This window comes from Suncus etruscus, chromosome 3 (assembly GCF_024139225.1).
Source record: "Suncus etruscus isolate mSunEtr1 chromosome 3, mSunEtr1.pri.cur, whole genome shotgun sequence".
In the NCBI taxonomy this organism is placed as follows: domain Eukaryota; kingdom Metazoa; phylum Chordata; class Mammalia; order Eulipotyphla; family Soricidae; genus Suncus; species Suncus etruscus.
In genome coordinates, this window is record NC_064850.1 from 122,110,474 (window position 1) to 122,126,198 (window position 15,725).

A 15,725-nucleotide genomic window follows, 5' to 3' on the forward strand; every position below is an offset into this window, starting at 1 on the left:
TTGAGTTCTTCCTGAAGTAATTTTTGCGTGCAGAGCCAGAAGTTATCCTGACCATCGTCATCAGGAATGAGCTATCAACAATAACAACAACAGCAATAATAAATCACTTAGTGATGAAAATGTTCTCTCAATTTTCAAAAGTTTACTTTTACTTTCCTTTAAAACATGAACAAAAAAGAAAAACTATTTTATGATGAAGAAATATTCTTTTTTTTTTCACACCAAATCAAACACATTATGAACGATCATCAATGTCAGAAAGTAGCTTGCAAAAGCATCGCATAAAACCTGTTTTACGCTCAGGAGAGAGTGTTGTGTCTCATCATCATAGTTTTTGGTACCCTACACATTCAGAGGAATTTCTCTAGTCAAGAATTTTAGAAATGATTCCTGAAAGTATAGTCTTGAAGAAATATTCTTAATGGTACTTAACATATTTATCTACTGTCTCTGTCTTTTTTGATGAAGATATGATATTTTTCTATTTATTCATTTATTTTTATTTATGTTATTTGTTTGTTTATCTGGGAGATTCACGATCAGCAGTGCCAGGGATTTGAACCAGGATCTACTGCATGAAGGAAAGTGCTTTATCTTTTGTACTGTCTTTCCAGCCTCACAAGGTTGTTTATCCTGTAGAGCTCCCACATGCTGGCATTCTCTGCTCAATGCAAATTAATAGTGTTTATCTCATGATTTATTTTATCTGTAATTATCTTCTTACATCCTGAGACTTGATCCCACTTCTATTTGCTGTTTTCTCCAAGTTTACTTTCTGAGAGTGGTTTACATTTCAATAGGACACATATAATGTTCCTATTATCAACTCTATGCTACTATTTAGATTTTTTAGAACATATTAAAATTATTCCAATTTTAAGATACTTTTTAAATCAGGTGAATTAGTTCTACAAGGAAGAATATCCACATATCAATTCTGATTAAAAAGAGTAAAAGCTATATAGAAAATCAGGAAAAAATTTTGTTCTCTTTTTTACAAGTTAATTGTTTCTTGCCATCTTTGAAAGGTGACCAATAGTTTTCACTTGTTTTTTATTATGAGAAATTTCCAGATTAAAAGTTCTTTTTTACTGTATTTCAATGCATCTTAGTAATTATCCTTAAATGATGCTCAAACGGATTCATCTTTTGACACTCTGAGTCTGGTCAAATTTTCTGTGAGTCATAAGATATCATCTTTCAAGGGTTGGCAAATAGTTTTGCTTTCTACTCTAATATTATTATTCAAGTCAATCTTGTCTTTCTCCTGTTTCAGACCTGGAAACAACCAGCTCTCCATAGAAGGATGGAAAGTGGTATTGAGGTAGAGCAGTCAGAGCACTTCAAGCAGCTCACATCACTTCTATTGAATCAGGTATTGATCTTTTCCTAAACAAGAAACAGGAGCTATATGTATGATTGACACAGTTTTTTTTAAATACATATGGCTTATATGTTTTTTATGCTGTATTTGAATTTTAAATATGTTTATAGGTCATTGGGTTTTTGTTTGTTTGTTTGTTTGTTTTTGTTTTTGGGCCACACCTGGTAATGCTCAGGAGTTACTACTGGCTTGGGGGACCATATGGCACTCCGCAGATGGAACAGCGATCCGTCCTAGGCTAGCGAGGGCAAGACATATGCCTTACTGCTTGTGCCACCACTCCGGCCCCATATTTACATTTTTGATACTTAATAATTATAGGGCATATTTGCAGGATTCCAAAGTTCAACTAGGAAGTAAGATATAAGCAAAGAAAAATCCAGTTTCTGTACTTCAGACTTCCATTGCCTAATTCCCTTTACTTCACTGATTAACATTTCAAAATGCCATGGATTTAGACTATGATGGTTCACAATTTTAATAATACTCACACAGTCAGGGACATATTGGTTTGTATATGTTTCTCTATGCTCTAATTCTCATTGCTGGGAATGAACTATTCATTTTAGCTGACATCTTACACAAAATAAATTTTTTTCACAGTTTACTCAAGTTATACATGAGGGATAGAGATTTGAGTTATTACCACTTGAAATTCATTCTTTATTTTTACAACTATAAATTGTTGTGTTGAAATAAGTTATTTTGACTTATTATCATTCAATGACTTCATTTTTATAAACATCTATCTTAAATGTGCAATGATTCTATTTAATAAAGAAACATTATTGCCAGAAACAAAGCACAAAGAAAATATTTTAATTGATTAACCCATTATTTAGTAACTGATAATTGGAACACATCCTAGTGAAAGAATTTAGGACAGGAAGAAAGTAATCTTGCCTCACGTTTAGTTGACTTGAAGGGACAACCTTGGGATTGGTGTGTACCAGAAGCAAATTCCTTTTGTCATTTGCCTCTATGTTTCCTTTCTTTTTTTAACTCGCCCTTCACTCTTTTGTGTTCATTGTTGTCCATGGCATGCCATTAAGTGAAAAATGAAAGTGTGAACATTTCAGCACTAGAGCTATCGAGTGAGAACTCAATTTGCAGTACTGGACATGGCATGCATCTAGGGAATGAAATAGTTTTCTAGGCTCTCCTCCGCAGTGTTCGGAATGAAAGAAACTCCAGTAAGCCTCCCAAACCCTCCCTGTACCTTTCTTGTTCACCTTGCTTCATCTAGACATTGCAAGATCCCTCATTAAGATGGCCTGATACAGTTTCCCTAGAAACCATTGCATCTAGACATATGTTTTCCAAGGCCATATGGCTTACCGATGCACCTCACAGAGCTCTGGCTTGTCTCCTTTCACAACATTCTGAATTATTTAAAGTGTAACATTGGTATTACAGCATATCCATCAGCATTTCTCTTCAGGATTGCCTCTGAATTGACAGCTCATTTTGCAGGGAGAGTGAAGGTGACTTTTGAGCCAGTAAAGAATTTGATTTTTATCCTGTGGGACTGGCATGAAACCATGAGACATTCTCCATGAATCTGTGGTTCCTGACTTCTCCCCAGCCAAGAAGCAGGCATTTCTAGACAATATCTAGCACCAAAATTAGCTCCCAATTTGAATTATTTTGGGAAAAAAAGATGGACTAGCAAATTAACTTATTCAATACATTGTGTTGTATTTTCCTAAAGTGCAATCACTGATGCAGAGTACTTGCACAGTACTTAATGTGAATCCTAAGAGTACAAATGCTTCCATCTACCTTTTCCTTGTCTTCTCTTACCACCTATCTGCTCATGCACTCTCTCTTCCCTCTCTTAACTAGTTTCATATCCCTGTCCTTCTTTCACCCAGACCAGAGTCCTTTTCTACTTAATTGTGGCAAGAGAAACAATACCAAGTTGGTTATCAAATCATAAGTCAGGTTGCTTATATCAAAGCATCATGCATAATACAAAACATCAACTTCCTTACAGGCAAATTTGCTGTTCTTAGAAAAATTTTAATAAAATTATTCTCAGCTAAGTGAATATTACAAACTCTCAGAGGAAATTTTCCAAATTACCCAAACAACAAAACAGACCAATTCATGTAAAATTTCTGGGCAGGCACAGGGTGAAATCTTCCCACCCAATCCATAGTTTGTAAAGCTATCCAAATGGTTCTAATGTCCAACAAAGGGAAGAACAACTGAATAAAAACACAGTTTTGAGGCATTTTCAGTTAAAATTGCAGTTGAAAAATATCACTCCTATAGACATCACCATTGAAAATCACTACTCACTGAGTCAAACTTAATAGAACTTACCATGTCCTGAGCTGCAAAGGATTACTGAGTCAGTATCATGAGCTTCAAACAAATTCATCAGACCACATCAACCATCATTTTTAATGACAATTTAGTTAAGGTAAGATACCAATTTGATGGATAAAATATCAAATATCCCTCTATTGCAAATTTTAAAAATCTGAGTGCCAATATTTAAGCTACCTGATCAAGTTACAGTATGAAAGTGCTAGGAAAAATATTCAGCTTACCCAAGGAACTGTCACATGTAGCATTCAGAATAGTTATTTCTCAAATCCATTTAGACTCTGTCAGTCTTACAGAGTTTTACTTTATCCATACACAAACTTTAATGGAAATTCCCATGTGCCATTGAGGGCATGCCTGAGTTATTTTACATTCACTTCACAACCTTATTTCATGATTTAAGGGGGCTTTTGTAAGTGTAAAACAGTTCAACAATATCTTAATAACATGATGGTTTTAAAAGGGCACTCAAAGGCAATATGTGCATGTGACATTTTAACATTGATTAGTAACATGTTATAATGAAGATACTTAATCTAAAATCTAAATTTAGTACGTCAATTTTCTTAGTGACTTACACCTATGTTTCCAAATAAATATGATTTTTGTATAAGTGATTTTTATGTTTTGTTCAGAAAAAAAAATAAGGTCATTTTGCAACATAAACATAGTGTTTGCATCTATCTGGAGTTTTCAAATTCAGGTTCCTTTCAACTCTCATCAGGACAATATTAAAAAGTGTACATTTTTCATTTGTAAGAGGTAATACCAGCTGCCTCATTATGCATCGTATCTGCTCAGGGATTTAAGTCATGTGCTGGGGACCATATGCTTTTTGGAAAACATTTTAGTAAACATTTGGATGTTGTCATACTTATAACTCTGGAGAGTAAATGCACTCTATTATTTTAATTACATCTTAGCATGTGGCTGTATATCAGTATAGTTCTTTGAAAAGTTATTTTAATATATGGCTGTTATACCACAGTGAATAATAAAGTTACACTCACACATAATAGCAGAAGTAAGATTCTTCTGTAATGATCATACTGAACTTGTATTTTTAAGCATGAACATAGAAATCTAAGTCACTACTGAAGTAGACAACCAAGTTGGCAGTCATATCCTCATTCACTAACACAGAGTTGTCTTATGTTGGTTATACTTTTTCAAATATAATAGCTGAAAAGTAATGAACATGGTTTACCAAGATATGGTTGTTTTGGAAAAAGCAACTGTAGCAGTCATGTAAATGCTGTATTTTAGCTTATTCTAATCAATTCTAGAGGTCTTCTCTAAGAATTTTCTGAAATAGATTTCTCTTAATTTACTGGATACCTGAAAATTAATTCAGATGGTTGACATGTGTTCTGTTTCTCCAAGTTTCTATTTTCTGTCTCACATTTGCTAGTGATGCATGGAATCAAGTATTAGTTTACCCAGTTTGTAGTAACTGGATGAGGTGAGGAAGACTAAGTAACACCACACACAGGTAGAGGGTATAAATATGAGAGAAGCATCCAGACATCAAGAAAAGATCTAGCTAGAAGGAAAGAAGCAGAGGGCTTGACAGCTCCCTATGAACTATTCCTCACCAGAATTTGACTGTCACATAGGATGATAAGTGAACAGTGAGGTTCTTGAATCCAAGTGAGCTTCCCCAAGGTGATTCAGTATCACAGAATTTTAAGCAGTTGATGAAAGAGTAACTTCGCACCGAATAAAGGTAGAGTGGAGATCTTTGGAGTGAAAATTATGATGATAAAACTAGTGAAGCACAAGAACTTCCAAAAATCTTCTATAAGACTTAGGAGGGGAGTAAGGATGGCATGTTAGGGATAAGAAGACAAAGTGGAGCTGAAAATCAGGCTGTGAGTTATATTGAGTCATGGTGAAAACCAGTATTTAGAAGTCCATATAAGCTCAGGACAAGATTGGGTCCAGATACATTAGAAAAGAGATTCAAAAAGAGGATGGTCAAGTGGTCTGGGTAAGAAAATGAGAGATGCTGAGTTTGTGAATCAGATAGCATCTGGTAATGTTCAGAAATTTAAGACAGAGACTAGCTTACCCTTCATTCCCCTTGTCACACACATCACAGTGACATGCACCTGGAGTAAAAACATTGAAGACTCAGAAATAGCCTTAGAATCTAATAGTTTTTTATGGCCTGCTAAGTACTTGGATATTTAGACTAGATTTCTAGCTTGCAGAAGTTACTTCAAGCTTTTGATTCTAAGCTGTAAAGAAATTATAGATGCATAACATCTCTTAATGGAGTGTTATCACTTATATCAAGGCGAAGATAGAAGGAATGTGAATGCTCAATTTTATTTTGTCTGAGAAGCCCAGGGGCAATGAATTTTCTGCAATTCAAAGATACAATTCCTCTTCTCCAAACTTGAATTAGAATAAAGAATAAGCAGTAAAATAGCTAAAGCAAAGATTGTATTTTCTCCATTCCCATGATGCTAAGTTTCTGAGTTTAAATCATATCACATCCCAAACATTTATTTCATTTTCTTTTGTGTTTTCCTTGAGAAAATTTGTATTTTGCAATGGGGAGAATAGAATATAATGTTATGCAATATTATTTGTCAAAATAAATTCATAACCTTAAAAACATCTTTATTTCTACTGCATCTACCTATTCATATATATGTGAAATAGTATACTTTGACTTATAGAAATCAACTGAATAGTAGTATAATCAGGATCAAAAAGACTGACCCATGTTTGATGCTTTTCCTCATATGGTCTCTGAGCACCTTTCTGAATGATCCCTGAATCCTGAGACAGGGTAAACCCTGAACCCTGCCAAATAAGGCTAAAAAAAAAACAAAAACAAAAACAAATACAATATAAAGAAAGAAAACTTCAGGGCTGGGCAGTGGCGCTAGAGGTAAGGTGCCTGCCTTGCCTGCGCTAGCCTTGGACGGACTGCGGTTCGATCCCCAGCGACCCATATGGTCCCCCAAGCCAGGAGCAACTTCTGAGCACATAGCCAGGAGTAACCCCTGAGAGTTACTGGGTGTGGCCCAAAAAACCAAAAAAAAAAAAAAAAAAAGAAAGAAAACTTCAAAGCTTTTCCCACCTAACATTGCTGCTCTTCCAACTTTTAAAAGCCTAATGATCCTTTTGTAGTTTGAAATAAAGAGACTTTCTTTCATTTGAGCCAAATTGTTTTAAGAGCTAGTTTTCTGAAGTTAAGTTTTATCTTCAAAAGGCAACAGGGCCTTATATCATTTATTTAGTAACAAGGAGGGATGGTTTTGTTTTTTGAAATGAAATTTTCTGTAGTCCTGTCAATAAGTGACAGATTTCTATTTAAGCTAAGTTAGAAAATGAAAAACTATAGATTATCCCAGTCTTTCCCAACAAAATTGTGTTAATAATTGCAGTTGTTGCTGATTTATCATGAAATGACCTAGTTTAAAAGACCATATAGTTTTAGTTTTCAGGTAGCATTTCTGATAATTATGCAATTTAACACTGATTAATCAGATGACTGAGGCCTGAAATTGTATTTTTTTTTTTGGAGATGTGTATAGCTCTCCCTCCTAGCATTTCAAAATCTCATTTGATTTCCACAAGAAAAATAAATAATCCCCAACCCCTTGAAGAGCCAATTGTAGTCTTGTTTGAAGTGTCTACAGAATCCAAAATGAGTGTCGGAACCACTGAGGACAGCGGGAACAGCTATTGTTAATAGATCACAGCTCCTGAACTGAAAGTGTTTGAAGACAAAACACAGGCCTTCATGGTCTGAAGGCATTTGAGAGGTGGCCTGTATTATAAAGTAAAATCAAATCCCAGCATCTCAGCTGCTTCCAGCTGTTGATTTGGGTTCTTAGTTAATTTTCTGCTTCTTCACTCCCTATTCCTTGCCTTTTCCCTAGTGTGAACTCTCTGACTGAGAAAACTTTGCTCTGAGTTGAAAGCCAGAGAACTCTTAAGTTCAGATGAATGGTAATGAGCATTGTCAGAGAGGCAGTAAAAGGGTGGCTGAGGGCAAAGCCACAGGACTTAATTGAGTGCATGGTAATGAGCCCAGGAGATAACAGATGTTCCTGTGTGCCTTTACAATCCAAATCCCACCAACTGAGTAGAGTTCTCCCCCCCAAAACTTGGAGGGGCATCTTGGCACCCTGGAGATGGAGACAGACCTGACCACAGCCATACGCCACCTGCTAGATCTATTGTTTAAAGAAAAAAAATGACAATAACAAAGTTGCTTGCACTCTTTTGCATTAACTTGATGGCACCTGCCTTCCCCGGAAGTGAAGCAGGAAAGGAAAAGGAACATCTGATTCTTTCTAAAGAAGCATTTGACTCCAAGTGGTAACTTGATGTTCAGTTCCTGACCCATCTCCTGAAGCTGAATCAGCCCCATCTTTCTCTGATCACAGGGGACCCAGTAAAGGGAGTACATAGGTCGGATGCGATGGAATGAATCACTTTTATGTGAAGATGGAATGGTGGATGATGGGCATTATGACCTAGTGGGCCAAAAGATCATCATTTTCACTTTTTGCCTCTGCTTCACCAGCTTGCCTGCTTACAACCAAATGGACAGTGCTCACTCACCTCCCCACTAATTAAAAAGAGATAAAAGAGGAGTTAGAGAGATAACTAAGGGGAGAGGGCATTTGTATTGCATGTGGCCAACTCAGGTTCCATCCCCAGCATCTCATATGGTCCCCTGAACCTACCAGGTGTAATTTCTGAGCACAGAGTCAGGAGTAACCCCTGAGAACTGCTGGTGTGGCCTATAAATTAAAACAAATTATAAATAAATAAGAGATAAAAGAACAGTGTAAAATGAGCAAAAGTGCAGCAGAAAGGTTGTTTGCCTTGCACATGGATGATCTGGCTTTGATTCCCAGCACCCCATATAGTTCCCTGAGCACTGCTAGGAGTAATCCCTGAGCTGAGAGGTAGGAGTAAACCTCAAGTACTGCCAAGTATGGCCCCAAAGTCAGTATATATGGAGAAGGGGATCTGTTTTTCTTTAGGAGACACATCCCATCATACGGACTCTTCTAGACTTTTTTTTGTCTCTCTTTTCAATAAAAATCTCTCTGAATTTACCCATGGTGTATTGTCTCCTTTGCTGCCAAGAGCCTAGGCCTTTGTACCATTCCTTTGTATTTCCCTCAACCACCCACCTGTCTCCGAGGGAACCATATTCTGCTCAAGCTTTAAAATCACATGGATTTAGATGCCAAAGTAGAACCGAGGTCATTTAATGTTGGGAAGCAAATAGAATAACAGACTGGTCACCTAGACCAGAGCTCACTAAACCTTCTGCCAATGACTCAATGATCTTATTGAAGCTACAATAATTTTTTACAAATTGCTTGTTTCTTTTCTTCTCTCCTTTTTTCTTTCTGTTCCTTTGCTAAATGAATTTGCTCTCACTTATCTGGAAACAAATGAATTGCAGTCAACTATGTCAATTATGTGATGCATGATGATCTTTAAATAAAGTAAACTTTTTTAATCACGTGGTTTGGAAAAACATCAAGAACCATTTTTAGAGATTCCTTCCAAAAAAGTCAAATGAGGAGACTGTAAGGGTATAGATATCTTATAAATACTCATTTTCAAATAAGAATTCAAACAAACAAACAAACAAAACCTTTTAAAAAGTAAGTAGCAAAATGTTCCTATTGACTTAAGCACTGTCATTGGCTGATCTGTCAGTTTGTTTGATTAGTACCTGAGACTATGTGGAGGCCAAAGGGTTCTCTAAGTGAGCAGAGGTGAGCACTGTTAGAAGGACCCTTAATGATCTGAGCTGGGCTGGGCCATGAGATTTATGTGGCAGGAATTTTCATGAGGTAGTGGAGTTTCCTCCTCAAACTAGCACAAAGGCATAGAACTAAGAAACTGGAGTCTTCCTCTACTTTCCATGATAGAGGATATTCCTTCTTGCCTTTTATAAGACTTGGTATTCACTAATTTGTAGGCAAAAGTGTGGGCATTTTCTCTGGTGCCTACAGAGGGACATTAGTCTTGTTCAGACTGCAATGAACGCTGGGGGTTTTTTGCTTCTTTCCAGGTTCAACAACAAAATGTATTGAAGCTCTCTCTCTCTCTCTCTCTCTCTCTCTCTCTCTCTCTCTCTCTCTCTCTCTCTCTCTCCCCTCTTTCTCCTCTCTTTTTATCCACTGGTAAATAACCATCATTAATTATAAAAACAGTCAGTGAGGCTGGGATTTCTGAATGTGGACAATGTGATGATCTAGCATTCTTCGTGTACAGGCCTAGTATGAAATATTTCCGTGTTGTGAGATTTATATAACATTACTATCATTTCAGGTCTGGACTTTGTTTGGAAAGACTCAAGGTTCTCTAGTAAACAAAAAATCTGTGTTCTTTTTATAACAATAAAATATGTGCTTCTGACTTACTAAGACATCCTATATGGAAGCACATGGGAACAATATGTAAATGCCAGAGAAGCTGTTTATACTAGAATATGCTCCTGCATAATAATCATAATCCAATACTAGCAGGAACCTTTTGAATTTAAAACATTGTCTGGTTATAGCCAAACAGAAAAAACCACAAGCAGAGTCAGGGTGCTGATTACTTGTGAGCTGAAAATATGTTTATGGATATTTTTTGGCAAATCAGGGATTTCTCTAAATTTGACACTGTACAGCAAAAATAACCATTTAAACACTTATTTGCTGTGGTGAACTGCTCCAGATAAAATGTAAGAAGTGAGCTTTGATTTTTCATATTTGATTATTGAGAGAAAGTAGTAGAGCTAAGAAAATGTATGCTGGGAGAGCTTGAAAAAAATGCATGTTTTATTATTGTATGCAGTTAGTGTTAGAAATTCAGAAAATTCTTGCCAGTCTGAATGCAAATTTGCTGTTTAAGCTATTTTTTTTTGCTTCTTAAAGTTTGCAGGAAGAAATTTTAATTGTTATTTACTTGAACACTCAATCCTATATATTTGGCCGAGTAAGATGAACACATTTACTGGTCTTCAATTATGAGATTTTCTTTGTGAGGTGAATTAATGTCTTTCACTGAGCGACTTGACAGAATTTGGACACTCTAGAAGCCATTGTGAGAATAAATGCTAGACTCCTGAGAAGCCTCAATGAAATCAGGGGATACAGGAATTTGATTTATGTCACCTCTTGCATAACTACCACTGAGTCTTTTACACAAGGAAACAGTACAGGGTCCTCTCAAGGAGAGCATTCTGGAAGGGCTAGCAGTATGGCAGATCAAAGAGCTGTTGAGTGGCAAGTAGCCTCCTTCCTCCCTCATGCCAGGGCTCTGGGTGGTTTGGGCTCAAGCCTAAAATGTTTCTGGTTATGACAGAGCTAAGAATCTGAACTCACTGTTTCCTAGACTTTCAGCTGCACATGTTATCTACAGTTGGTTCCACAGGATGTCATTCTGAATAAACCTGGTCTCAGAGAACTCTGGGGGAAAAGCTACTTAGGGTCCCAGCTAGTTAGTGTCACAAAAATATCACCCAACTTCCCTTGCTTGGTACCTCAGTATAGGAATTACCCTAATAAATCAATGTTGATAATCTTCCAGGGTACCATTCAAGGAATAAAGAAGTAATGATATTTTTATAGCATTCATTACAACATTTTTTAGAGACAATTCACCTTAATACATGTTGATACCTTTGCCTAGTTGCTCATTACAAAGAACAAAAAAGATAATAAATATGGGATTGCCTTTTTCTTTCATTCTCAAAGAAAAATAATATGCCATTATTACTGGATAAGAATAGGTTTAGGTACAAAGACAGATATTAAATTCAATATTAACTATATTAGCTGGTGTATAAGTCTTCACTTCCTTATATAGAAAAATTGTTCTAGGATGGAGACAAACAATACTCATTCTCCACTCTACTCCTCGATTCCATTTCATAAATCAAACCCAGGTATTTTAGTAGTTTAATGAAGAAAAGAAACTATTGCATCCCTAGGCTAGTCTTAACCAATCACAAGGCTTATTTGTTCTTTTGTTTTGTTTTGTTTTATTTTGTTTTTTTTTTTGGCTTTTGGGTCACACCTGGCCACTCTCAGGAATTACTCATGGCTCTGTGCTCAGAAATCGTTCCTGGCAGGCACAGGGGACCATATGGGATGCTGGGATTCAAATCACCATCCATCCTGGATGGGCTGCTTGCAAGGCAAATGCTCTACAGCTGTACTATCTCTCTGGCCCATTATTTGCTCTTTACTAGAGATAAAAGGATGGTCGCATGCCATGGAACTGACCAATGAACTTTAAAGAGTTTAAGACTCAGGCAAGATATTGTTTGCCTTATAACTTTAAGGGAAATTGTATTCTGATGCAACTTCCTACAGTTGAATGGGGAGATATTTCCTAGAATGGTAATGACAACCCTGGACAGTGAAGTAACTTACACAAGGAAGATAGAGCTGTGAAGCCAGAAGAAGAAAATGAATGGAGGCATCCGCTTCTGAGTTTCATTGCTGAATCGCTGGATAAGTCAGTGCCAAATTGTCTTATCTCTGCATTTCCTAAATTTTAACTTCATGAGGCTCTTATTTACACATTGACTGGGCTCTGTTATATGTATACCACATTTATATAATTGTAAACATTTGTTAATAGTATGGTAAATTTACATGAGAAAAATACTTTGATATATTTATCATAATGGTATATAGCAGTTATTACATTTCTTTTTCTCCTGGTCTAAGAGTATCATATTAATTTATTTTAGTGTCTATTACTTTTCAAAATGTTTAGATTGAAGTGAGATTGCTTTGCAAGACTGTAGAAGCTCAGTTACCAGACTATGTTACCCAGAAAGTGCAATATCAGTCCCTGACTCTCTATTAGCCCTTCTCAACAAGATACCCTAAACCTTTTCTTTCCCATATCAAATTCATATCTCCTCAGATGCTCAGGAGACACTAGAACATTTGTACTTTTCTTCTCCTTTAAATCTGTTCAACTAGTAGCTGGGTAGTGTCAAGTATGTAATTACCTACCAATTCTAAGTAAATAAGCAATAAACCCAGTTGCAAGTAATTAATGTAGCTTCATTTAGTAATATGTTTTAAATATAATTTATGAAATATTCAAAGCACTTAATTAAGTTTAACATAATATATTCTATCTATTCCAAGGCTTGTTTTTCAAGCCAGGTATCTTGGGCCCTGTCTTTGTTTTGTGCTTGTTTATTTCCATGATGGGGAAATCCATATTTTTTCTCAAACAAGTCCTTATCTTTTTTCTCCCCTTACATCTTTCTAAATAAGTTTCAATTAAAAACTATCTTGCTTTTAATAAATAACCTTCTAAAAGATGCTAATATAAGGTAATTCTAATTTTAAGATACTCATGAATATAATAAAATTTTTTGTTAAATAGATGACTATTCTATGTCATATTAGTTCTATATAGTTTTAAGCTTTGTACTTTGGAATAGATATAACATTATGTCTAGTAAAATGTTCCCAGTTGAAAATAGTTGTTGAATAAAGTATATATTTATTAAGGACATCCAAAATAATTGTACAGGAAATGAATTTAACATAATCACAGAAATGTCAAGTATTAGTAATAATCTTTGGTCACACTTCAAGTTCTTTACTTGATCCTAGACAGAAATTAGTTGAAGATAAACAATGCACTTAAAACTTGTTTTTTTCCATCAATGATTAAGGAAGGGATATCAACATGGAGAAAATATGAAGAAAGATTTTTTTATAGACTTAGAAGATGAAAACACTAAAGAAGGCTCCTCATCATATCCATAAAGGCATATTTTACATGTATGTCATGGCATTGGAACTATCATTGCCATTCAAAAAAGCTATTGGAAAATAAGCAAAAGTTTTGCTGAAAATTATTTTCCTTCCTAGTGTAAATTGCTTTGTCTGTATGAACTAGGACAGGGGGATAACTGGCACATCACAGCAGGTCAAGAGAAGCTTTAAACTACCCTTTCTTTTTATAAATTTAAAAACTTGAGACTTCTCTTATTCTACTTCTACAAAGATTTTTGAATCAATGGTATCTCCATTCTGGTCCTTGATTTCATAATCTTCTCCAGATGTCAAGCAAGCATCTAATATATATTAAATAGACCCTTTGTCTTCAAAGTATAGCAGGGCAAGGTATTAAAACAAACAAACATATAAACAAACAAACAACAACAAAACCCCTGCTTTGGTCTATTTAATCATTTGAGAGCCAGATAGTAGTATGTATCCTACCAGATGAAATAAAAAAGAAACCACACACCTGGTCAACCCGATGTCTTTTACTTTTTGCTTGGCATGACATGTCAGCATAGCTGGTAGATCTTAAAGGATTTTCTTTAGTGAAATGACATGTTTTCCAGATCATGATAGACCACTAATATAGTGTTTTCAATTACATTTCAAAGATGAGCTTCATAAGTCAAAAAATAAAAGTTTCATCTTTCTAGCATAAAATTATAGATACATCTGACTCAAAGTTTTGAAAAGAAGCAAGGATTGGAGAAGCCACATGAATACTAGAGATAAACAGAACCTATAAAAATATAATAGTGATTTATCACAAATTATCATTATTTTCAGTGAATTAAATATTTAGACATATTAAACCATTTGAGCACAATTATATAGCTAGTGATTTGTGATTATCTACATTCACATTTGTGTTGGGATCATAAATAAATATCAAGCTTTCTATGATAATCAATTTCAGAATATTGGAACTCAACTTTAATCAAAGATTTGTCTGGAAAACTTCCTTTTATGTAATTTTTTTAACATAAAGAAGAGTAATTGCTTAATTTTGTTACCACGCTACCATGCCAACATATACTGAGTACTTCCTAAATGGCTTTTTCCAATATATATGCTTCCAGATGTTTTTTTTTTAATTTTGTATTTTCTATACACTACTAGCATACAAATAAATAAGACCTTTAAAATAAAAATATTTATCTAGGGCCCAGAGAGATAGTACAGCGGCGTTTGCCTTGCAAACGGCCGATCCAGGACCAAAGGTGGTTGGTTCAAATCCCGGTGTCTCATATGGTCCCCCGTGCCTGCCAGGAGCTATTTCTGAGCAGACAGCCAGGAGTAACCCCTGAGCAATGCCGGGTGTGACCCAAAAACCAAATATATATATATATATATATATATAATTTTCTGTTTCTATACCAAAATAGATAGTATTCTTTTTTTTTTTTTTTTTTTGGTTTTTGGGTCACACTTGGCAGCACTCAGGGGTTACTCCTGGCTTTACGCTCAGAAATCACTCCTGGAAGGCTCAGTGGACCATATGGGATATTGGGATTTGAACCATCGTCCTTCTGCATGCAAGGCAAATACCTTACCTCCATGCTATCTCTCCGACCCTGATAGTATTTTTTTTTCAAATAATGGAGAGGCATTTCTGTTTTGCAATTGAAACTTTATATTTCTTTTCTTTAGTAAGATAAACATGAAGCATTCAGAAGTACATAGTTATTTTTCCCTAAAAATCAAAAAGAATAAACATAAAAGGTATAATCAAAATGTATATATAGAGGTGGCAATATGTACTCTAAATGCCAGCTGGTACCTTTTGTCTAAGTTGAGCCATTTTCAAGCAACTTCTGAATAGATGGAGATCTATGTAGACAAAATAAGTTTAAGGAGAAGTTGGTCATCAACATTGTTCCCTCCATGACTTTGCTCTAAATACATGCACAGCACTATGGCCATGCTCTCAAGGGTGAAGCCATCTTTTGTCAGTATTGATGGCCATATTAAGAATGGATGGACTTTAAGCAGCATGCCATTGATTATCTTTCATTACTGCTAGCGTTTTTTTTTTTAATTTAATTTTGTGCCATGGATGGAAATGGGTTCAAACTTATATACAAGGGAAGTGCCTTAATTATTGTCTGTATTAACTTTATCAGTTATTTTAGGATCACCTAAAGGTTAGAGTCTCAGAAGAAAAAGTTCAACCTAATTGCCAATGGGTTGTCTTTCCTTCT

General features: G+C 35.4%; 1 non-coding gene across 1 annotated transcript; it reads right to left on the reverse strand.

Annotated features, from left to right (window-relative positions):
* Positions 1-200: 200 nt before the first annotated feature.
* LOC126005479 (small nucleolar RNA U3) lies at positions 201-406 on the reverse strand. The gene has a single exon (XR_007494546.1). It is a non-coding gene; the product is annotated as a small nucleolar RNA U3 (small nucleolar RNA).
* Between the last annotated feature and the right edge of the window lie 15,319 nt (positions 407-15,725).